Genomic DNA, 25,400 nt, shown 5'->3' with positions numbered 1-25,400 from the left:
TACATGGCCGGTACAACCTCCAGACCAATGGAGCGGTACAACCGCTCCAAACACCGGTTGTACCGGTCGAGCGGTACAACCTCTCTCATGGACGGTACAACCTCTAAGTGAAAAACAGGTAAGACAAAAACAACCATAACTTTCGCATACGAGCTCCGAATTGAGCAAACTCAAGCTTGTTGGATAACACACGACAAGTACTATCCAAACAACAAATGGTTACAGAAATAAGAGGTAGTAGAAAAATGCCAATGATATAGAGATGTGAAACCTTTATGAATGAAGAACCGATAAAAACTCCAACATCAAAAGCATCATAGAAGATGCACATGAACTCCGTTTTCTATGAACTCGAGCTTGTCATAAAGATGACCATAAGCTCTAAAACTCACAAATAGAACCACCAAACAAGAACCAAGAAAGATGATGCAAGGATGCAAATGGGTTTGAGCTCTCAACGAACGATACGATCAAGCTACTCACGTGAGAGCCTCCCTTGAGAGTACGACAATATATCATAAAATAGAAAAACCTATCAAGGCCAAACCTATACCTTGCACCTAGTCTACTTGAGCTAGATGATGATGATCTTGACTTCCTCAAGATGGACAAACTTTCTTGATTGTGCTGTCTCGATGAAGACTTTTAAATTGCTGCCCCATACTGCACTATGGGTGAGCCACTCTTTAGCATATCTTCACAAGTCCATTGCCACCATAATGGACGACAAGCTTCAAGCATGATATCTTCGTGATGCTCCACTTGAACTTGCACTCCACAATATTCCATGGGTTGAATGAGATCTTCCTCTTGAGCAAACCCATGGAAACACACCTAACCCTACATAGAACTCTCACGTAGACCATGGGTTAGTACACAAAACGTAATGGACAATGCTTGCCATACCATGGGATCACTTGATCCTTCTTGGTACATCTTGTACGCTTTATGTGTTGATCAACTTGATTTACTCTTTGACTTAGTCTTGATCAACATTGTGTCTTTATGACCAATCTTTGGATAAAACCTTGAATACCACCTTGGTCATCATATAAACTCCTTGAAACCAACATATGGACTTAAAGAAGTGCCTATGGACAAATCCTACAAATATAACTTAAGGCAACCATTAGTCCATAGGGATTGTCATCAATTACCAAAACCACATATGGATAAACATGATCTAACAATCTCCCCCATTTTGGTAATTGATGACAATCACTTTCAAGAGAGTTTATATAAGGAAGTAAGCATTACCAAGGACACACATGCAAAGCAATAATGCATGGGTATGAGATGCAAATGCTTAAGTAACAAAAGAAAAACTCTCATAATATCTCCAAACTAAACTCTCTAAACTTCTCCCCATTGGCATCGATTGCCAAAATGGACGAAAAGCTTAGAGAACCACTATAATAAGTGTTCCTCCAAAAAGTGTGTACTGCTCGACAAATGTGTGCAAAGACATACACATATACAATGATAAGGAGTTGGAGGAAAACGAACTATATCGAGGACCCAAAGATTACAAAAAGGATCATATGGCACAAAAACATACAAAAGAGAGAAGCAAGCAATCAAAAGATACCAAAAGGAAAAAAGCAATCACATGGTCATTCGAACCACATGAATAAAAGACATTATGCTATGAGCAAAGGAGTGTTTTATCAAAACTAGTGAAGCTCCCCCAAAATTTGTGCACAATTAAGAATTTTTTTGTATTTCATACAAGTGCACAAAATAGGATCATTGCTCCCCCAAAATTAATAAAAACACACAACAAGTGCAAGCAAGTAGATAAGACAATAAGCATATCACTTGCACAAAACATATGGTTGAGCAATATGTAAAAGAGGAAACTTAAGAATAGGCTCAACCAAAATGATGTGTGTGAGTCATGGCAAAGCACTTGAGAAGACTAAGATAAGTATGAGCGTTACTCATCAACATAGTATTGATGAAATGAGAAACAATGTCCAAGACATATCCTTCCCACACACAGTACTATCAAATGGGTTCACAAGCTTACTAATAAACAAATTAAGAACCAATGCTTGTGACAAACCCACCAAAGAGTGCATCAAGATGCAAGGATATAAGATCCGCACTCAACACAAATCCTTTCACGAAACCACAAAAAATTGATAAAGAAAATGCAATGGTGGACGTGAAAAAAAGAGGATATCAATTAGAGATGTAACTTCTCTCATGTGTAAAATATTCTAGGTAGGATACAATCATGATGATATATATCCACGAAGACGTATGTACACACAAAATTGTTACAAGAAGGAACAAACAAGATATCCAAAAGGAAGTCATAAATATACCAATAGGATCATTGCTTGGAAGGATAGCACATGGCCTAATAATTTCTTATTGTACATAAATGAACTTCCAACTTACGAACATCAAATACATCACTGATAGCAATAATACATCATCGTTGGGATGCTTTGAGAAAGGAAACAATTACCACAAGAACGAATCAAGAAATTCATGACATGATGCAACCCACAAAAGGTTGAATACAAGAAATGTATGCATGAAGTTGATACTTGTTACCGGGATAGAATATGGATTGATTTAGTAGATAATGGTTCATCTATCATCCTAGCTTGGCTCCAATAAGTCCATGGTGTCAACACCTTCCTTGTAGGTGAGCCGAGCATCCAATGCATCTCCAATTGTTCCTAGAACAACAACACAAACAAAATGGTGCCCAAACTCATTGGGACCAAAGAGTTAGAAAACCAACAATACATAGGACAAACTCCACATAAATATGTGCATATAGATCTGAAATTTAATTTCATGCACATTTTAGCCAATTTATGACAAGGTGGAGTTTCCCCTATATATCGGGCCAAAGAAATAAAACATGCCAAATAAGCTACATATAGAAAATATGCATGCTCAAGGCTTTCAAAAATCAAATCAACACATAGTTGATAGAACACCAAAAGACAAGGTATCAAGTGAGAATAAAATTCCAAACAATTTTTTTTATCACTTGAAGGATACCAATAAAGGATACATCAAGGAATGTGATATCCATTGACACATTCCGAATAAAAGGAAACAATACACGAATTGAAGGAAAACAAACAAGAGGTATCAAGTTCCCAAAAGAGAGGTATGTTACAAACAAACCAAATCCTCGACAGATTATCATGATGGCACAAAGCACCATAAAGAGAAATACTTGCCTCCCACCAACGCACGCTTGATGGGGATCAAAAGATTTTATGATAAACGCATAAAAAGAGTGTTCTAAAGAAAATAGGATAGCTCCCCAAGAGATGTGCATTACATAGAATTTGCATTTAAATACAAAATGCACAAGATGGGATCATCACTTTCTCTCTATATATAGAAACACTAGACATCTTCAAAAAGATCCACAAGAGGCAAGGAAGACAAGCAATACACAAAATCCAATGTAAAGACGATTAACAATTTCTACCACATGAAGGGAATACCAATTGTCAAAGGACAAGAAGTATTGGGAAATAATTCCCATTGGTAGATTGCAAATATACCCAACATCATCTCTACACCAAAAACACAAGCAAATGACACTTGTAGAGCTAACATGCCACATAGGAAGAAGATAATTTACAATATCAACACTAAGTGACAATATCTGAAATGTACACATTTTCTAGGCTTGTAATATGCACATAACATATTACTCCCCCATAATGTGATAACATAGAGACTAGATAATCTTGAAATATCAATACTAAGTGGTATTCCTCATGTATACACATTTATAGGATTGTGAGGTGCGCAAAGCACATCACTCCCCCACAATGGGATAATCCATTAATCTCTCAAAAGAGCCAACTAAGATACAAGCAATGCAAAAAGGCTCAACACAAGACTCACATGTACATGATGTGCAAACCAATATACACATACTTGATTACTCAAGATAAGCAAGTTGGAAGCACAACATATACAAGAACATGCAAGGTACAAGACCACAACATGGAAAGGGGCAAGTAACTAACAATGTAACCAATTTAAGTACAAGTTACTACAAGGAGGCACATTGGATATACAATAGAAACTAGATAATCCAAATGACTTGGCTTGAGATAATATGAATGATGAAGATCCCTTAATTCTTCATAATTTAACAAAGTCTCCAATGCCCTCCAACATCACCTATTGTTCAAGTTTGAGCTTGTGGGTCCCCAACCAAGTTGGGTCCTAAGAGGTTAATCACAATAGGCTTGGCTACCCAAATGGTTCTTTTCTTGACACCACTTTGAGTACCAACAAACTTGGCAAACACATTGCCAACCTTATCCTTCCTAAGAGAATAGATATCATCAATAATGATTGGGTTGGATAAGTTACCGTTTGTGCATGAAGAAGCGAAGTGACCCTTCTCACGACATTAGTAGCAACATCTATGTAACATCCCAAAATTATAAATTTTGGAATGTTAATATAATTATTAGATTGATTGTTTGTTGGTTGCCTGAGCGATTGAAACTTGTGTGAAATTTGAAACTTTTCGAAACTTTTGAATGAGAGGGAATAAAATGACTTTCCCCTTCTCCGGTGAATTCAAATTCAATCTTTTAAAAGCAACGAGAGAAGATGAAATGCCTTCTTCAACTATAAATAATTTGAACGGAGATATTTGCATTTGAATTCTTTTGCATTTCCATTCGTTTTCTTCGTGCAAGAAATGCCGGGCAATACATTCTAAAGAGCGGAGGAACATGACCCTCAAACCCACGGGCATTTTGAAAGTGATTTGAACCCTCAAACTTAGAGGGTCATTTGAAAATTATTTGCAAAAGAAAATAAACCTTTTTGGCAATTTTGTGAAAATATTTTTTTCTGAAGTTTTTATTTTTGCCGTGGAAAAATGCCCATCATCTATATTTTATTTTTCTGATAATTTTAGTATATAAAAAACTCTTTATTCCGAATTGATTTGATTTCCTTTTTATCGTTTTAGTTTCCTAGTTTTAAAAATAGGAAAGGAATCGTTTTTATTAGGAAACCCAAGTGGCCCATTAAGACTTTCCTATTCTGGCCCAAGAAGATCATCTTCTTCCTCCTCTCTCCCTCACGTCACAGGAAGTTTTTCCTTCCATGGAGAGGAGATCCCCACCTCCGGGATTCGCGAAATCCTTTCCTTCCCAGCGCCTCCCGTCGCCTCTATAAGAACCCCCTGCACCTCCTCGTTCCATTCCCGTTGAAACCATCCCCTCTCCTCGCCTCTAGCTCGCGCACCCCTCCCGGAGTTGGCCACCAGAGAGCTGCCAGAAAACCCACAGGAGCTCCACCTCGCCACCACCCTGCACTCCTCCCCATCGCCAGGAGCTTCCCACCCCCTTCGGCCACCCTCCTGCACCCCTCCTCCAACACCCCTCCACCTCGCTGCACTTCCCATCACCACGACCAGGAGCAGCCAGTAGCTTTCCTCCATCGCCCCCCCTGCAGGCCCCCCTCCACCTCGCCTCCCTCCCCTCCCTGGAGCCGCCCCCCCTTCGGCCCCCCTCCACCACTTCCCCCCCGCCGGAGTGCCCCCTTCCCCACCGGCGACCCAGCCCCATCGGCCACCAGCACGGGAGTAACTCCACCACGGTAAGGCCCCTCCCTCCTCTCTTTTTTTTACTTGTTTTGTTTTTTAGTTTTAGCCCTTCGATATAGATCCTACGGTATAGATTAGAGTAACTTACCCCTCCGGTTTTATAAAAAGAACCGGCGGTGGTTTTTATTTAATTAGTTAGCCAAACAGTTTTCTTCTATTGTGCGGACGTTTGTTAGTTTAGCACCGCAGCGCACACCCCCTAGCCAACCAGAGATCGCCACGTGGCCCGTTCATTAGTTAGCTTTTATCCTTTTGTTTGCTGTTTAGTTCAAAAACAGAATAGTTTCAATCTTGTTCTGCCCATAACTTTTGATCCACAAGTCCAATGATAGTGATTCTTTTTCCAGTAGCTCACAAATTTCCTGTAGTTTTTAAAAACAAATAATTTGTCTGTGTCTGAAATTTTCAAATATAAGTTAGATCAGATTTAGTTTAAACCTTGTTTTGCCTATTCCAGGAGTTTAAAAATAGATTTTAATTTGATTCCTTTTGGAACTGATCACTAGAGATCTTATTTATCAGTGGTAAAAATTTCAGATTTATTTGAGTATTTTAGCTCACTGTTTCTTGTGAAACAATTTCTGTTTCACCTCTTTTAGGATTTCTGCTAATTCCTTTTCTATCTTTGTTTTTAAAATATTTTCTTTATTATTTCAGAAACATTATTATTGTTTTGTTTATGTTAGTTAAACAGTAGTTTTGCAACAATCATTTAGTGTTTGATGTAGTAGAAGACTCCCTAGTCTTATTTGAAGTTCCTTTCGGTTTTCTATTTTGCTCTCTCTTTTGTTTTGATTGTTAGAATGATTGCTAGTATGAGTGCTTATGTGAATGATATGTTTGCTATATAGATTTCATCGGAGAGTGACGAGTAGTCTATCAAGTTATTTTCTCGAGAAATTCTTCTTCGTCAACATCACCAGGCAAGTCACTTTGATCATACTATCACCTATGTTTTATGCATTCGTAGTTCTACCCTCCTATGCCCAATTGCATGCTGCTTAGGTACTTGGAAATTTTAGTGTAGATTGTAGTATCATGTGGTAGGCACACAACAACCCCGATACTTGGCCCCGGGACGACAAATTTCATATTGCTATGCTTGAGTAGACGGGATTTCGGTTGAGTGCATAACACCAGTGATGCAAGGTTGATTAAATAATCAAGACCGGTTAAGACAAGATTTTCAAGACCTCGGACGAAATGCAACACTGGGTGAAGGACGGTTGATCGGCTCCCTGGAGAACCCAGTGGATGCCCGAGATGCTGGGGACGGCCATGACATCCTGCGGAAAGCTTCACCCAGGCTCAAAGAGACGGGCGAATATTTTCAAGACCCAAGGCTTACCTGCACAGCCACAAGTCATTATGGGCTCTGGCTTGGTTGGACAACGCGGCGACTGTGGACAGGCGGTGCTAGCAGATGTAGACGAACGGTAGGAATGGATGGGCACCGACAGGGATTCAGAGGGACCCGTTGAAAGACCATGTTTTGATCATCCGGTCTTCAAACACCCTGAAGTGCGAGGACATACACGGAGGCGATCAAATCTTGTGGGGAACGTGTGCAAAACTCTGCAGAGTACTCGAACCTAATCGATTAGCCGTGTCCACGGTCATGGACAACTTGAGCCAAAGGAACTGAAGTTATCTGGATTTCTCAACACCATTGAATATATTTGATGAGGGTAATTATTGACAACACGGGTACGAGAATTGGTTGGTGGAACCATCTCGATAACAACCAACAATGTAGTAACATTTTGCTTTTAGCCCTCTCTTGATGTAGGAGAAAACTTGCTTTACGCTAAAAACTTATAGCCCCACCTGCCATATATGCATATAGTATAGATGATTACTTTTCACCCCTCTCTTATGTGACTTGCCGGCATATTCAATATGCTGACCTACACGGCTGCAACGTCTTATGTTGCAGATATTTTCTTCGACGAGTAAGAGTACGATTCAGGGTTACGGTCTACACTCAACTTGCCGTTGGTGTTTATTGGGACTCCACTCCCTTGACTGCTTCCGCTGAAATAATTAAGGTATATATCAGTTTTACGCTATTTACATGTGATTGCACTTTGGTATATACATTGATGTACTGTGTGTGCCAGCATACTGATCCAGGGATGACACAGAAACACAGAGGCTTGACTCGTTTTGAGTCGGGTCGCTACAGAGATGGTATCAGAGCACATGTTGACTGTAGGACGTGACCCTAGAAACTGGAAACTTCTTAGGATAAGATCTCTCTCAAAAATCTTATTTTCGAGAACACCTTTCACTTCTCATCTCTTCTGATTTCATCAAATGTTCTCTCTCACCACAAATAGTTATACAATCCCCTTACCCCTTTGACCTCATGAAGAATGAACGGAGTTCTACTTCAAAGTAAAGAGGATTTCATCATGCAATTGAAGCTACACCAATTGAAGACTCTCAAGACCCGAAGAATTCGAAGACCCTCAAGCGTTCGAATATTTATATGACCATTAGAAGTCCAAACCCCAATTATATACCCACGTTAGTTATGATGATTTGTGAGCCGTCATTGGTGTGTGTTTTCTAACGGCCACAACTAAAACCTATTCTCAAAAATATTGTTTGTATTGTGTGTATCTCCCTCCCTCTCTTACCCGTCTCATCCCCAAAACCTCAACCCTACCAGATGGAGTATGAAGCTGGACTTGTAATCTTTGGACCAATGACCCAGCTGGAAGTTGAAATATGGATTCAGAACATGGAGAACTACTTCGGGAGCAACTTGATCTCAAGGAAGTATGAAGTGGAACATGCTCTCCAGTACTTTACCCAAAGTTCTGCAATTTGGTGGAAAATGCACCATGCCATACAAGGATTTAGTGGAGCAGAAACCTGGGACGAATTCAAGAACACCCTGTTAAGATCCCGTCTCATTCGGAAGTGCTATGATAATCCGAAGGAGAAGACTTGTGCATGCAAGATTTGTGGAGAAATAGGACACACCCAGGAAGAACACACGGATGAATGCACTCATTGTGAAGAAAATCACCCAGCTGCGGAATGCCCAACTAGTCAGGTGACTTGTTTCTTGTGTGAAGGAACCACCCACTACCCAGCTCAGTGTCACATTTACCCCAAGGTACAACAAGTTGTCCAGCAGCAGAGAGATGCAGTGAAGGAAACACTCAAGAAGAAGATTCTAGAAGAGCCGGTGATGAACGAAAATATTGAAGACCCTGATGGACAAGGTCTAACCAGATTTTTCTCCAATGCATGCTACTCATGTGGAGAAGAAGGACATTATTCATAGGATTGCACGAAGAGAAGCCAGGAGTATCTGGGAAACTTCCCGACGGAAGAAGTGGAGTTTGATCCACTTGAAATAGAAGAACTGGCCAAAATGAAGGAGTCCAGAAAGAAGAAAAAGTACCCTCGAAAGAGCCAAACCTCTGCAGACATAGACCTGAGTCATGTCAGATGTTACAAGTGTATGAAATTTGGCCACCACCAATACATGTGCTCAGGAAGGAAGCCGGGAACCCAAGGAGCAAAAGCAGAAGCTAAGAAGCCTCGAGACTTGTCAGAAATCAATTGTTTTTGTTGCAAGGAAGCAGGACATTTTGCCAGCGATTGTCCACAAAGGAAGAAAGCTAGAATGGAGTAGTTAAGTTTTGACCATGGCAATAAGTGTAATCTGAAGCACTCTTGTATTTCATGAGATCATGGAGTGAATTTTTTTGTAACAGAAGTCCCTGAGATTGTAATAACATCATGAATAAATGAAATTTATTGTCTCATGATAGTCTATGTTGAAACTGTATGCATTGTTTCTCCTCGAACAAAGATCTCTGAACAATTATGAGGATATGAGAAAATACGGTCTATGCAGGCATGAGTATAATTCATTTAAGTGTGGTAGTAATCAGTAAACCCACAGGATCCACTGAGTAGGAATGTACCATGATTACCAAGGAGACACATACATTCCTCGGAATACCTATTTATTGACACCTGGAGATGACACCTCTCTACGAGTCATTCCTCAAGGGCCCAGAAACGATCATGACCCTGACTAGTGAGCATGATTACCCGAAAATCCTGAAGGACATGATGAAGCACATTCGTCTTGAAGGAGATGCAGTCTACAAAGGCTACCCATTCATGGAAAGTGGAGTAGAACTTTGGTACGTGGAAGTACACCTCCACCATGTGAAAGGAGTTTGTCCAAAGACTATGGGGCAATACTTTTTTCATTTCACGTGTACCACGAGCAACCTTCTTTGATGCTGTTCGTGAAGCTGCCATGGAAGCCATACGTCAGATTGGGGAAATACTAGAAGCAAGACTCCGTCATACCCAGGAATACCTGAGTGAGGTGCATGCGGAGATGATGGAGATGAAGCTCATGACCACCATGATGAAGCAAAAGATGGATGATTTCAAGGAGCACCTCGGAAAGTTCGAGTGGAACTAAAGTACCTCCAAGAGAGGCAGATGAATAAAGTTGGCAGAAATGCTTGACCATACCGAACAATGTGGATGGCAGCATTTGTAATAAATTACTTTTGAGTTAGAATTTTTGAGGAGAAATTAAGGATGTAATAAATGATTGATTATGAAATGAATATGATTTATGGAAGAAGCTATGATGATCAGCAAACGTTTTCTTAGGAGAATACGAAAACCTGAGAGTTGTGAAGATACGATAGATGTTTCGTTCAGCTTGCAGAACCAATGGATTATCTGAACTTCGTTCGTGGTCAAGAGAAATTCTGCAACGCTTGTGAGGATGCCCAAGTGTTAGAATGCGAGATTCGCTAAACCTTATACAGAGAAATGATTTGGGTGCGGAATGGATTGATCACCATGACGACTTACTCTTATCATTTATCTTGCTATTCGGAATGGTAAATCTGAGGGACTTACCCATATAGAGAGACGACGTTCTTTGAAGCCTTTGTTTAAGCCTTAGAATGGTATGGTGAAAGCCCCATGTACATGGCACTTGTTGTCACGCGTAGGAAATTTTACAGTGAGAATGAAACCAAGACCCCACTCTCTGCAGGATAACCACAAATGGTAGACCACCATGAGAACCATCGATATGTTAGTTAGAATTGACCACGAGACTGTCAGTTAAGAAGACCCAGTGATGGAAGAAGCTTATATCAACGGGAGAGCATCACCAAAGGATTTAATATGAAGACTGTGCGATGTCAGTTGCCAAAACCCCAGAGGATCGTTAAAGCATTTTGAGGGACCAGTATCTCTCATTTTAAGTGTGGTAGCATCCCACCTTGCCGGGATTGGATTTGTTAGAAGACCCCCAAACCCTAACCTTTCTTTCTAGCCTCTTCAAATCTCGAGGACGAGATTCATTTTAAGTGTGGTAGTTTGTAACATCCCAAAATTATAAATTTTGGAATGTTAATATAATTATTAGATTGATTGTTTGTTGGTTGCCTCAGTGATTGAAACTTGTGTGAAATTTGAAACTTTTCGAAACTTTTGAATGAGAGGGCATAAAATGACTTTCCCCTTCTCCGGTGAATTCAAATTCAATCTTTAAAAAAACGAGAGAAGATGACATGACTTCTTCAACTATAAATAATTTGAACGGAGATATTTGCATTTGAATTCTTTTGCATTTCCATTCGTTTTCTTCGTGCAAGAAATGCCGGGCAATACATTCTAAAGAGCGGAGGAACATGACCCTCAAACCCACGGGCATTTTGAAAGTGATTTGAACCCTCAAACTTAGAGGGTCATTTGAAAATTATTTGCAAAAGAAAATAAACCTTTTGGCAATTTTGTGAAAATAATTTTTTCTGAAGTTTTTATTTTTGCCGTGGAAAAATGCCCATCATCTATATTTTATTTTTCTGATAATTTTAGTATATAAAAACTCTTTATTCCGAATTGATTTGATTTCCTTTTTATCGTTTTAGTTTCCTAGTTTTAAAAATAGGAAAGGAATCGTTTTTATTAGGAAACCCCAAGTGGCCCATTAAGACTTTCCTATTCTGGCCCAAGAAGATCATCTTCTTCCTCCTCTCTCCCTCACGTCACATGAAGTTTTTCCTTCCATGGAGAGGAGATCCCCACCTCCGGGATTCGCGAAATCCTTTCCTTCCCAGCGCCTCCCGTCGCCTCTATAAGAACCCCCTGCACCTCCTCGTTCCATTCCCGTTGAAACCATCCCCTCTCCTCGCCTCTAGCTCGCGCACCCCTCCCGGAATTGGCCACCAGAGAGCTGCCAGAAAACCCACAGGAGCTCCACCTCGCCACCACCCTGCACTCCTCCCCATCGCCAGGAGCTTCCCACCCCCTTCGGCCACCCCTCCTCCAACACCCCACCCCGCCGGCCACCCTCCTGCACCCCTCCTCCAACACCCCTCCACCTCGCTGCACTTCCCATCACCACGACCAGGAGCAGCCAGTAGCTTTCCTCCATCGCCCCCCCTGCAGGCCCCCCTCCACCTCGCCTCCCTCCCCTCCCTGGAGCCGCCCCCCCTTCGGCCCCCCCTCCACCACTTCCCCCCGCCGGAGTGCCCCCTTCCCCACCGGCGACCCAGCCCCATCGGCCACCAGCACGGGAGTAACTCCACGACGGTAAGGCCCCTCCCTCCTCTTTTTTTTACTTGTTTTGTTTTTTAGTTTTAGCCCTTAGATCTAGCTCCAAAGGTATAGATTAGAGTAACTTACCCCTCCGGTTTTAGAAAAAGAACCGGCGGTGGTTTTTATTTAATTAGTTAGCCAAACAGTTTTCTTCTATTGTGCGGACGTTTGTTAGTTTAGCACCACAGCGCACACCCCCTAGCCAACCAGAGATCGCCACGTGGCCCGTTCATTAGTTAGCTTTTATCCTTTTGTTTGCTGTTTAGTTCAAAAACAGAATAGTTTCAATCTTGTTCTGCCCATAACTTTTGATCCACAAGTCCAATGATAGTGATTCTTTTTCCAGTAGCTCACAAATTTCCTGTAGTTTTTAAAAACAAATAATTTGTCTGTGTCTGAAATTTTCAAATATAAGTTAGATCAGATTTAGTTTAAACCTTGTTTTGCCTATTCCAGGAGTTTAAAAATAGCTTTTAATTTGATTCCTTTTGGTACTGATCACTAGAGATCTTATTTATGAGTGGTAAAAATTTCAGATTTCTTTGAGTATTTTAGCTCACTGTTTCTTGTGAAACAATTTCTGTTTCACCTCTTTTAGGATTTCGGCTAATTCCTTTTCTATCTTTGTTTTTAAAATATTTTCTTTATTATTTCAGAAACATTATTATTGTTTTGTTTATGTTAGTTAAATAGTAGTTTTGCAACAAGTTTTTATTTTAGTTTTATTTGTTTTCATGAAATCAATTCTAGTTCCTTAGTAACTTGCAATTGGTTTCCGCATTGTTTCAAATCCCGTTTGGAAATCCTTTGAAGTAGTTTTGTGAAAAATACTTTATTTTTATCTTAGTTAAACTTATATCTTAGTTCCTTGTTATTATTTTCTGTTGGACAAAAATCATTTAGTGTTTGATGTAGTAGAAGACTCCCTAGTCTTATTTGAAGTTCCTTTCGGCTTTCTATTTTGCTCTCTCTTTTGTTTTGATTGTTAGAATGATTGCTAGTATGAATGCTTATGTGAATGATATGTTTTCTATATAGATTTCATCGGAGAGTGACGGGTAGTCTATCAAGTTATTTTCTCGAGAAATTCTTCTTCGTCAACATCACCAGGCAAGTCACTTTGATCATACTATCACCTATGTTTTATGCATTCGTAGTTCTACCCTCCTATGCCCAATTGCATGCTGCTTAGGTACTTGGAAATTTTAGTGTAGACTGTAGTATCATGTGGTAGGCACACAACAACCCCGATACTTGGCCCCGGGACGACAAATTTCATATTGCTATGCTTGAGTAGACGGGATTTCGGTTGAGTGCATAACACGAGTGATGCAAGGTTGATTAAATAATCAAGACCGGTTAAGACAAGATTTTCAAGACCTCGGACGAAATGTAACACTGGGTGAAGGACGGTTGATCGGCTCCCTGGAGAACCCAGTGGATGCCCGAGATGCTGGGGACGGCCATGACATCCTGCGGAAAGCTTCACCCAGGCTCAAAGAGACGGGCGAATATTTTCAAGACCCAAGGCTTACCTGCACAGCCACAAGTCATTATGGGCTCTGGCTTGGTTGGACAACGCGGCGACTGTGGACAGGCGGTGCTAGCAGATGTAGACGAACGGTAGGAATGGATGGGCACCGACAGGGATTCAGAGGGACCCGTTGAAAGACCATGTTTTGATCATTCGGTCTTCAAACACCCTGAAGTGCGAGGACATACACGGAGGCGATCAAATCTTGTGGGGAACGTGTGCAAAACTCTGCAGAGTACTCGAACCTAATCGATTAGCCGTGTCCACGGTCATGGACAACTTGAGCCAAAGGAACTGAAGTTATCTGGATTTCTCAACACCATTGAATATATTTGATGAGGGTAATTATTGACAACACGGGTACAAGAATTGGTTGGTGGAACCATCTCGATAACAACCAAAAATGTAGTAACATTTTGCTTTTAGCCCTCTCTTGATGTAGGAGAAAACTTGCTTTACGCTAAAAACTTATAGCCCCACCTGCCATATATGCATATAGTATAGATGATTACTTTTCACCCCTCTCTTATGTGACTTGCCGGCATATTCAATATGCTGACCTACACGGCTGCAACGTCTTATGTTGCAGGTATTTTCTTCGACGAGTAAGAGTACGATTCAGGGTTACGGTCTACACTCAACTTGCCCTTGGTGTTTATTGGGACTCCACTCCCTTGACTGCTTCCGCTGAAATAATTAAGGTATATATCAGTTTTACGCTATTTACATGTGATTGCACTTTGATATATACATTGATGTACTGTGTGTGCCAGCATACTGATCCAGGGATGGCACAGAAACACAGAGGCTTGACTTGTTTTGAGTCGGGTCGCTACAATCTACCTTTACTTTCTTCTTAATTGATTTCTTAATTTGAGGAGCGTTGGATTGGGTATTCTTGGGAAGAGGCCTTTATTCAACTTGTGGTTGAGCATGTAATTGAACTTGTGGCCGCTTCCCTTGTTGCTTGTGAATATGTGACTTCTTGTTCAATGGGCAAGATCTAACATGATGCCTCCAATCTTGCACTTGAAGCAAACAATCTTGGCCGAGTTCTTGATTCGTTCTTAGCCCTTCTTATTGTTGCGATTGGACTTATTATTCTTATTGGGGTTGAATCCAAGTCCACCTTTGTCATATTGGGATTTTTGCCCACACAAGATATTGTTGAGTGTGGACATCCCTTCATGTCTCTTTTCCAAGTCTTTCTTCAAAGAAGTGACTTGGGACTTGAGCTCTTTGATTTCCTCTACATGGTTAGTATCAACACAAGTACTAGAGGAAGTATAAGCATCATTTTTAGAGCAACAAGGCAAGGAAAGTAATTCATCCCAACATGTAGCAAAATTATGAGTAGATGAATTACTAGGACTAGCACATGACAATATAGCGTTTTGACTAAAAGTAGTGCTAATGTCCACATGAGGCTCGTTAGATGTTACCTTGGTAGAGATAGCCTCATGAGATAATTTTAGCACATTATGGGATACTAGAAGATCATCATAAGAGCTTGTGAGCATAACATGAGTTTCTTCTAATTTCACATAATTTCTAGATAGCAACTCAAGTTTAGCCCTTATCTCAACATTCTCCTTTAATATGGATGCTTCACAAGAAATAGAGTTAGTAGCACAAGCATCATCATTAACAACAACGGGAGAAGGCAACTTGGCAAGATCTTTTGCATATGAAGCTTCAAGTTGAGCATCAGACTCGGTGAGTTCGATGATCGAACTCTTAATGACACTTGAGCCATTTTCGAGGTGCTCAAAGTCCTCAAGGAGTTTAGCATGTGCAACTTCAAGCTTATCATTTTTAGTTCTAAAATAATTAGACACCTTGCAAGCTCTATCCCGAGATTCCTATAATCTAGATAATTCTAGAGCAAAGGTCTCCTCAAGAGATTCCTTGGTGGTTTGTTCATTTCTAAGAGCTTGAGATAGCTCCGCGATCTCATTAGCGTAATCACGGTCATGACCTTCCATTGTATCAATGGTGGCCTCATGCTCCTCGAGATGAGCTTCCAACTCCTCAATATATGTCTTGCCCTCTGTTGGGGATATTATCCCGCCATGAGACCCGTCCTAGGGGTCCGGGTCAAGATGATGGTGGCTCAAATCTCATACTCAAGACGGGCCCTGACTTAGGAAGCATAAGGCACAAGGAATTTACAACAAGAGCCGGCTACGGCACAATACAAGAAGAGGGCGACTCACAGCCCATGTAGGAGAAGGGTCGCCAGGAGTTTCCTTGCTTAAGGGGCAAGTCTAGTTAAGACATGCCAGGTCATGAACTGTAACATGACCAGGACTCTTGTAAACCTAGAGCCTCGACCTATATATAAAGGTGAGTCTCTAGGGCTGGTAGATTTAAGTTAACATCGATCGAGGGGTAGGTCAGGCGAATCCTCACCCTTGTAATCGATCTCCACATCAATATACACATAGGAGGACGTAGGCTTTTAACTCAATCTTAGGGGCCGAACCTGGGTAAACTCGTCTCCCGTTCCCGATCAACCCCTTTGAGTTGCACATAGTTGTGATGGCTTCACCACTAAGTCCTTTCACGAGGACATCTGTTGTGAAAAAACCACGACACCCTCGATGGCAATAGATATGATTTCCATGAAGTTGGAACGAGCAAGATTATTATTATGAAGAGCTTTAAAAAACATTTCACCCTTAATTTTTAAGAAATAAATATTATCACTCTCTTCATCATTATACTCATCCTTATTATCATCAACATCGTCATCATGAGATATATTGCGATTCAAAGTAGCAGATATCTTTGAAGCCTTAGCGCTAAGGCAAAAGTGAGAAATAATAGATGATGATGTAGGATCCCTTGAAGCATCATTCAAGGCCACATCTTGTTCCAAGGAGTGATGGATTCCCTCTACATTTTTAGCACAACAAATCAAGGAAATATATACATTTTTTTTATCATGGCAACAAGATATAGAAAACATATCATTATGTGGGGACCCCGACTAGCAAGTCGGGTTCGCCGTGCCCAGTGACCCCAAGGATCAATGTTCACTGAACACAGATACTGAATAAAAGAGTCTTACATCCAAGTACCGAAATTATTACATCAAACGACCAGAAGGTCGGGTTGAAGAGCGAGGCCTAAGCCAATTAAACAGATACATCGGGTAGCGGAAACTCGTAAGGGCTAAGCGGTGCCCATGCCATCAAGCCTACACCGACATGCATTCTGACTTGGAAGCGTCCTAGATCGCAGGTTCGTCTCCGACGGCGTACTCGTCGCCAAACTCCGGTCCTTCCATGTCTGGTCAATAATATAACCAGTGGCAAGCCAATGAGTACTTTGAATGTACTCGCAAACAGCCCATGATATGAACATTGATAGTGCAGAATAATAGTAACATGTATCTTTGGTGGAATGCAATTTGGTGGAATGATCAGGTATATGCAACAAGTTAAAGAACTACTCTTGAAGAATAGGTTACAGATATCGACATATCTGACAAGGGTTGAACACACCGGGTTCACCCTATATGCCAAGTCATCGAACTTGGTCATATCAATTGCTCAAATAACTCCGGTTATTAACACCATTCACCGAACTCACACACACACACTTGGTTTATGCGGAAACGCTGGACGTAGTTTAAGCAGCACCACCCAACTGTCCTTGACCGTGGACACGGCTATTCGAATAGTTTACACTCTGCAGAGGTAGTACGCTGGACCCACGAGAAACGAGAAACTTCCGTGTCATCCACGACTCGCGGTATATCACATATACCCGAGGTAAGTACCCGATCATCATCTTTCCCCTGACGATACTAGACAAGAGGTCCACTCGATTGGTACCCAGCCCACATGTTGTACGTCTTACGAGCACCGACTCTGGACAGTATCAACCATGCAGGGACCAACGGTGTGCCTGGAACTCATAATAATGGCATAGTCGTCCTACCTGGCACGACCCCATCACGAGAGTGACACCGATCACTCCCGCCACTAGTAATGTGGCTCTTTGCTAGTACCGACCAGAGTAATCAACAAAGCCCCGTCCCATAAAGGGGTATCGTGGTCGTACTGGTAAGGTTGGGACGGTCGACACATCATAAATCTTATCCCATTTCCGAAACCACTCACACAAAACACCGGTGCATCACTTCACCAAAAGTGGTCACCAACTCATCATCACCCTCGGGCATTAGTGGCACCCGACGGGGTTTACATAAACTCTTTATTTAACTCATCATCATGCTCATGATAATATGCTCTATCTTTACTTGTCAACATGGTACTAGCGTGACCCTCAAGGGGTAGGGTCAAGCTCAATGCAATGGTCTTATAACTCTACGAGTCAGCATGGCAGTAGCATGATCCTCATAGATGGTAGGGTCAAGCTCATCATGCTTGTGCTCCGAGGAGCCATATGTATAACATCACCATCATGCAAGTGCTTCGATGAAGCCTTCGGTACCATCACACCAATGATGAATCGGCACTGTGATCACATGCAACGGGAAAATACCAACTATACTAGCATGCAACAATGTTTATGATCAAGACATGGTCAAAGGGCTGCTTGCCTTGGTCAGCTAGGTATCCGGGGTCTTCGAGGTCTTCCGCTCTGAATCCTCCGTCACTCGGTAACTCTACCGTCGAGAAAGGAATAAATAAATAATAGCTCACACCAAAACAGATCACAAGGTGCTTTTAAAAATGTTGCAAAGCTTGAATAAATTTAGTTTATTATTTTGGAAAATGTTTCCTATGGTTTTTATTAGCTAAGCATATTTATTTAAAAGCAAACAGGAGCAAACAAATGCTTTTAATATCATTTTATTATACCAAAACATATTCTGTTTTTGAAAAATGTCAAACTCTACAGAATCAATTACTACACATTCTCAGAAAATTGTTGGTGGAAGAATCATATTTTTATACTGGCTAAATATTTTTATAAAAATCATTTAAGCTTGCAGGTTAAAAATAAAAGAAAAGGCCAAGGGGGTGGACCTAGTCGGCCCAGCCAGCAGACCGGCCACTAGGCGCGCGCGGGCCAGGTTCAAACCTGACATGCGGGCCCCTGGGGTCAGTGTCAGCGGCTGCGCGCGCTGGCTGCCCCAGGACACCGACAGGTGGGCTCCACCTGTCGGGTCCTTCTCCTACCTCCAGCCAGAGAGGTGGAGACGGACGCCGGCGAGGCTACCGTTGCCCTCAGGCCAATCTAGGAGCGGGAATGGGTTCCTCGTTCCTCCGCCTACCTGCTCATGGTCGGGACGTCACCGGAGGTGGTCTGGGTCGCCGGCGACGAGGTGACCGTGGCGGAAAGGTTTCGGGTTGGCGTCGAGCTAGTGGCTAGGGGCACAGATTCGCTCGGGGAAGTTCGGGGAAATGGTCCTGGCGTCAAGGGAAGTGCAATGGGAGGTCGGGCGGCGCAGGAGCCGACGTGTAGCCGGAGATCGACCGGAGCTCCGAGGCGGAGGGGCCTCGGTCGATCTCGAGCACCGGGGCTCTGCGAGCTCGATTGGGCGGCTAGGGGGAGTCTAGTGGTTGTGCTGAAGCTGCCTGGGGGTGCTGGGGTGCCGGGGAGACCTATTTATAGGCCAGCAACGGTGAGCCGACTCGGGCGCGCTGGTGACTCACCGTGGCGCGCGTGCGTGCACAGTGAGGCGCTGGCCGCAAAACCATGGGTTCGGGACGTGGTTTAGGACCTCCTAGTGCATCGGCCGTAGAGGGAAAGCGAGTGGGGTCGAGCCACAACGACCGTGCATGCTCGGCCGCGTCGCCTGAGCTCTTGCGCGAGGAGAGGGGGTCCCTGATGGTAGCTTTGCACAGAGTGGTTGTCGGGGGAGCGTTTGGACATTACTGGGGAGGTTGGAACTGGCCGGGGTGATGTCCCCTTGCTGGAGGTTCTCTGTAGCGCGCCCAGAGCGCAGTTTTGGCATGCCATGGCATGCTGGCGCGCTCTGGGGCACTTGGGACGTGTCCTCCATGTCCTGAGTGTTGCTGGGAGTGTGCCTAGCCGTTGTGTGCTAGTGGGAGCACGAGCTGGTCAAAGGAGGCAAGGAACACCAGTGTTGCCAGCCCTGGCCTCAGGCTCAAATTGAAGATCTTGTCACTAGTGCTTGGAGTTGGGGAGGGGCTGGTTGAGTGAGTGCTCAGGGTGTTCTGGGGCTCTAACTCACCAAGTTTGGGGCTTTGCCATTGGGTAAAACAGTGGCTAGGAGGGTTTTTACCTTCCTGTCAGAAGGTGTTCGACAATGATTTGGGGTGCTTCCACTCCACCACTGGAACTGAAACTTAACAGGTTTGGTCTTGGGGTAAAAACATGGGGTTTCACCAAATTTGAGCTCCATTGAACAAGTTTAGCTTTGTAAACTTGGAAATGCTTCAAAATGACCAGCACTGTCCTTTACAAAGGAAGTGTGGCCAAACAGAGTCTCACAAATCCCATCTTTGGTGTGGAGTCCTCATTTGGAGTGTCAAACACCTCTGCAAAGTTTAAGCTCCATTGGAGAAACTTTGCAATGTAGAGTTGTTCCAACTCTTCTCTGGACAGAGAGGGTTTTGGGCTCATTAGGTGCACTTCCCACCTTGGATCAAGGTGAGATTTTATGTGAGCACCTAATATGGCTTGGGAGGGCTCCTCTAATTTTATGGGAATTTATTGAGATTTTTTCCTTTGGAAACATCTCAAAAAGCTAAAACAGACAGAAATGGTTTTCAGGGTTTTACTCAAATAATATTAATATAAAATAGGGTTGAAAATCTCATATATGGAAAATATATGTCCTTTTGAGCTTCCATGAATTTACTCATAATTTTCTAAGGCAGGAAAGCAATTTTCCTTGTGGGAATATCATTCGTGGCCTTAGAAACAGACATAAATAGAAAATAGGAAAATAATATTTTAAATCACCAATTAATGTTTTTAATGAATGAAAATAATATTTGGATGAGATCACCAACTTTGGTTGGAAGTGCCACTTGGCTTCATGAGCTAGTAGTGTATCCCAACATGATGAAGGTGATCTTGATATAAAGGAAAAAGGGTTTTTGAAGAGAGCAAAATAATAAGTTTTTCATGGGTTTGAGTCATCAAACAAGCAATCATTCACTCATACAAGGGCTTACATTGCACTCACAACATTATTTGAAAAAGTTTTAACAAGCTCTGATTTTTGCAACATAAAATACTTGTGGTGAAAAACAGGGTGTGACACATTATGAGATTTATTCAAGCAATTTCTACATGATATGCAAGGACTATGAACACAAGCATGTAAAACATTTATAGTGATCGAAGTGTTAACACCCAAAGATGAAGCATTATTCTAATATAGTGATGAAGGATCATCAACAATAAGCCCATTGTCATCATTGCAATGATCACCACTACTCACCATATCATTACCTTGTGGCAATCCACATGTAGGTGAAGTAGATGAAGTTGAGAAGACAACACGACTGGAGGTGGAGGGAGAACAATCATCCCTACAAATATTGGACACACCATATTTATAATGAAGCTTTTTCCACAACTCATGAGCATCCCGGAATGGCATGAGTTGAAATATAACTACATTGCTCAAAGGATCAAAAAACACATTAGAAGCTTGAGCATTGAGATAAGAGTTTTTATCATCCTCTAAAGATATGTTTTGAGAATCCTTTGGAGAAGAAAAACCCATATCTACAATTCTCTCTAAATTTGGGTCCATGACCCTAAAGAGATTAAGCATGCAAATTACCCAAACATCAAAATTTGTGCCATCGAAACTAAGAGTATTAGAAAAACCTAATCTCCTAGTCGACATCCTTACACTCTGATACGTCTCCAACGTATCTATAATTTTTGATTGTTCCATGATGATATATTATCATTCTATAATAATTTTGGGGGTATTTATTTACAAAATTATATTATTTTTGAGCACTAACCTATTGACCCAATGCCCGGTGCTAGTTGCTTCTTTCTGTGCTTTTTTCACTTTTCAGGTTTTCCATACCAAATGAAGTCCAATTGCCCTAAAACTTTTTGACGAATTTTTCTGGACCAAAACAAGACCAACTAGCATCACAAGAAGGATGGACGCCTCATGAGGGGCCCACAAGCCAAACATGGCATGATCGGGGGGGGGGGGGGGAAGATGGCTTTTGCCTCCCTCTTGGCCCTCCCGACTCCATTCTTTGGCTTATAAATTCTCATCTACCCTAAAAACACAAGAGGGAGTCCCGAAACACTTTTTACACCGCCGCAAGTCTTTGTTCCGACGGGAGGCCATCTGGAGCTCCGTTCCAGCACCCTGTCCGAGGGGGATTGATCACGGAGGGCCGCTTCATCAATCTTGCTACCCTCACGATGACATGTGAGTAGTTCACCATAGACCTACGGGTCCATGGCTAGTACCTAGATGTGTAAGTGCATCTAGTGCCCCTTAGTGATTTTGGTGGTTTGAAGACTTATAGGTTAAGTATCTAATGTGTTTGTGAGTGTACCCAGGATCTATAAGTCATTGAGGAGTTTGAGCTATTTGAAGAATATCGACCCCTAAAAATATATGTCTTCAGTCGAAGAAATTGGTGTGACGCTGAAGAAATGTATCGCGAGGAATCTGCGATGAAATTAATATTCCTCATGAAGATACTGATATTGAGAAGACCGGTGGTTCCTGAAGAAAATCATTCTGAAGAATTTGAAGCATGAAGATTTACACTTTCTGTTTTACTTTCTTCGCATTTGAGTAATAGGAACACCGTACTGTTAAAGGGGGTCGAAGTTACACTATGGAATGAATTTCCTCATGATGCTCAACCCAAGCCTAATCCTACCAAAAGCCTCAAGTGAGGAATATGAGTGACATGAGGACTCTCACAGTTGAGGGTTCCGACCGTTTTGATAACCACGCCAAGTCATTGGTCTTATCCACTCCAACGGTCATATTATTTAAGGGCATTAGTGTCAAATCATGTCGAGATGCTCCCAGGCTATAAATAGCCACCCCCACAACCACTAGCTGGTTGGCTGCTCTGTTAGAAACTGACACTTGTCATAAGAGCAACCCAAATTCCTCAGAGTCTTCGAGAGTAATTCATCAGTGAGGAAATACACCACCCACCGAAACCACAAACCAAACCTAGTGATTGAGCATCACTGAAGAAGTTGTTCATGTGTGGGACTGAAGCCTTTTACCTTTGAGGACTGTGCATCCTCCAGACGGTTAGGCGTCATGGTCTAGAGCTTTCTAGCAGTCAATTGTGGATCGCGAGGTGACCAAGTTTGTGAGGGTTTGGAAGTCTGCCCTGAAGACTTACCACGAGTGTTGGGCGAGGACTGTGTGTCCTTAGCTCAAGGAGAATACAGTAGGGACTGTGTGTCCCGGGACTGGGTGTCCTTTGGTTTCAATACCAAGCCGCTCCAAACTAGATATACGACTGTCACAGCAGTTGGAACTGGGTCATCAACGACTGTCTTCACTGAGAATCGGGTTCTAATTCCTCAACTCTTTACTTTCCCTGTATTATGGGTTGATGACTTTCACTGTGATTGCTTGAAGAATTTGCTGAAGACTTTCTCTAAATTTCCTCAACCCCAAATTCTTCACGTTAGTTAATCCTCATCTGAATTCTGCGTGCCTGCTTGCTGTGCAATCTGTTTTCACATTCTTCACTCTGAAATACTGCTGTTGTGAACGTTGGCACATCTGATCCTTTACTGTTTCCGCTGTAAGTTAGTCATCAGTGAGGAATTTCCTCAAAAGGAATTTCCTTAGTGATGAAATTCTAAAAATCTCCTATTCACCCCCCTCTAGTCGATATAACACACTTTCAATTGGTATCAGAGCAAGGTACTCCCTTGTTCTGTGTGATTTTGGTTTAACCACCTGGAGTTTTAGTTATGTCGACTGCAGACATGTTTAAGGTGACTGCATCATGTCCCACCTACGAAGGAAAGAACTTTCCCTTCTGGAAGAACAAAATGCAAATGCATCTACAAGCTATTGATAATGATCTCTGGTATATTGTGGAAAATGGCGTCCCCATCATCTCTGCCAGTGTCACTGCGGCTGATCTGAAGAAATTCAAGCAACTCGATTCTCAAGCGAAGAACATCACGTGTAGCGACGCGACTCAAGACGAGTCAAGCCTCTGTGTTTCTGTGCCATCCCTGGATCAGTATGCTGGCACACACAGTACATCAATGTATATATCAAAGTGCAATCACATGTAAATAGCGTAAAACTGATATATACCTTAAATATCTCAGCGGAAGCGGTCAAGGGAGTGGAGTCCCAATAAACACCAACGGCAAGTTGAGTGTAGACCGTAACCCTGAATCGTACTCTTACTCGTCGAAGAAAAATATCTGCAACATAAGACGTTGCAGCCGTGTAGGTCAGCATATTGAATATGCCGGCAAGTGACATAAGAGGGGTGAAAAGTAATCATCTATACTATATGCATTTATGGCAGGTGGGGCTATAAGTTTTAGCGTAAAGCAAATTTTTATCCTACAACAAGAGAGGGCTAAAATCAAAATGTTACTACATTGTTGGTTGTTAACGAGATGGTTCCGCCAACCAGTTCTCATACCCATGTTGTCGATAATACCCACATCAAATATATTTAATGGTGTTGAGAAATCCAGATAACTTCAGTTCCTTTGGCTCAAGTTGTCCATGACCGTGGACACGGCTAATCGATTAGGTTGGGTACTCTGCAGAGTTTTGCACATGTTCCCCACAAGATTTGATCGCCTCCGTGTATGTCCATTCCTACCGTTCCTCTACATCTGCTAGCACCGCCTGTCCAGAGTCGCCGCGTTGTCCAACCAAGCCAGAGCCCATAATGACTTGTGGCTGTGCAGGTAAGCCTTGGGTCTTGAAAATATCCGTCCGTCTCTTTGAGCCTGGGTGAAGCTTTTCGCAGGATGTCATGGCCGTCCCCAGCATCCCGGGTCATCCACTGGGTTCTCCAGGGAGCTGATCAACCGTCCTTCACCCAGAGTTACATTGCGTCCGAGGTCTTGAAAATCTTGTCTTAACCGGTCTTGATTATTTAATCAACCTTGCATCACTCGTGTTATGCACTCAACCGAAATCCTGTCTACTCAAGCATAGCAATATGAAATTTGTCGTCTCGGCCAAGTAACGGGGTTGTTGGGTGCCTACCACATGATACTACAATCTATACTAAAATTTCCAAGTACCTAAGCAGCATGCAATTGGGCATAGGATGGTAGAACTACGATGCATAAAACATAGGTGATAGTATGATCAAGGTGACTTGCCGGCATATTCAATATGCTGACCTACACGGCTGCAACATCTTATGTTGCAGATATTTTTCTTCGACGAGTAAGAGTACGATTCAGGGTTACGGTCTACACTCAACTCGCCGTTGGTGTTTATTGGAACTCCACTCCCTTGACTGCTTCCGCTGAAATAATTAAGGTATATATCAGTTTTACGCTATTTACATGTGATTGCAGTTTGATATATACATTGATGTACTGTGTGTGCCAGCATACTGATCCAGGGATGGCACAGAAACACAGAGGCTTGACTCGTCTTGAGTCGGGTCGCTACATCATCTGTGGCCATCTGAGCCCAGGCCAGTTTGGAAGAGTAAGTGCTTTGGGCTCTGCAAC

Source organism: Hordeum vulgare, chromosome 4H, assembly GCF_904849725.1.
Source record: "Hordeum vulgare subsp. vulgare chromosome 4H, MorexV3_pseudomolecules_assembly, whole genome shotgun sequence".
Taxonomy (NCBI): Eukaryota; Viridiplantae; Streptophyta; class Magnoliopsida; order Poales; family Poaceae; genus Hordeum; species Hordeum vulgare.
Note: the sequence above shows the minus strand (reverse complement) of the source record.